This window comes from Arachis duranensis, chromosome 6, assembly GCF_000817695.3.
Source record: "Arachis duranensis cultivar V14167 chromosome 6, aradu.V14167.gnm2.J7QH, whole genome shotgun sequence".
Taxonomy (NCBI): domain Eukaryota; kingdom Viridiplantae; phylum Streptophyta; class Magnoliopsida; order Fabales; family Fabaceae; genus Arachis; species Arachis duranensis.
The window spans coordinates 60,958,373-60,958,931 of NC_029777.3; positions in this window are offsets into that span (position 1 = coordinate 60,958,373).

The window sequence follows — 559 nt, forward strand, 5'->3', positions numbered from 1 at the left end:
ATTTAAGAAAGGTGATGGATTCATAGGACATTCATAACTTTAAGGCATAGACACTAAAACATTAATGATCATGTAATAAGACACAAACATGGATAACATAAGCATAAATTTCGAAAAACAGGAAACTAAGGAACAAGGAGATTAAAGAACGGGTCCACCTTAGTGATGGCGGCTTGTTCTTCCTCTTGAAGATCTTATGGAGTGCTTGAGCTCCTCAATGTCTCTTCCTTGCCTTTGTTGCTCCTCTCTCATGATTCTTTGATCTTCTCTTATTTCATGGAGGAGGACGAAATGTTCTTGGTGCTCCACCCTTAGTTGTCCTATGTTGGAACTCAATTCTCCTAGGGAGGTGTTGATTTGCTCCCAATAGTTTTGTGGAGGAAAGTGCATCCCTTGAGGTATCTCAGGGATCTCATGATGAGTGAGATCTCTTGTTTGCTCCATCCTTTTCTTAGTGATGGGCTTGTCCTCATCAATGAGAATGTCTCCCTCTATGTCAACTCCAACTGAATAACAGAGGTGACAAATGAGATGAGGAAAGGCTAACCTTGCCAAGGTA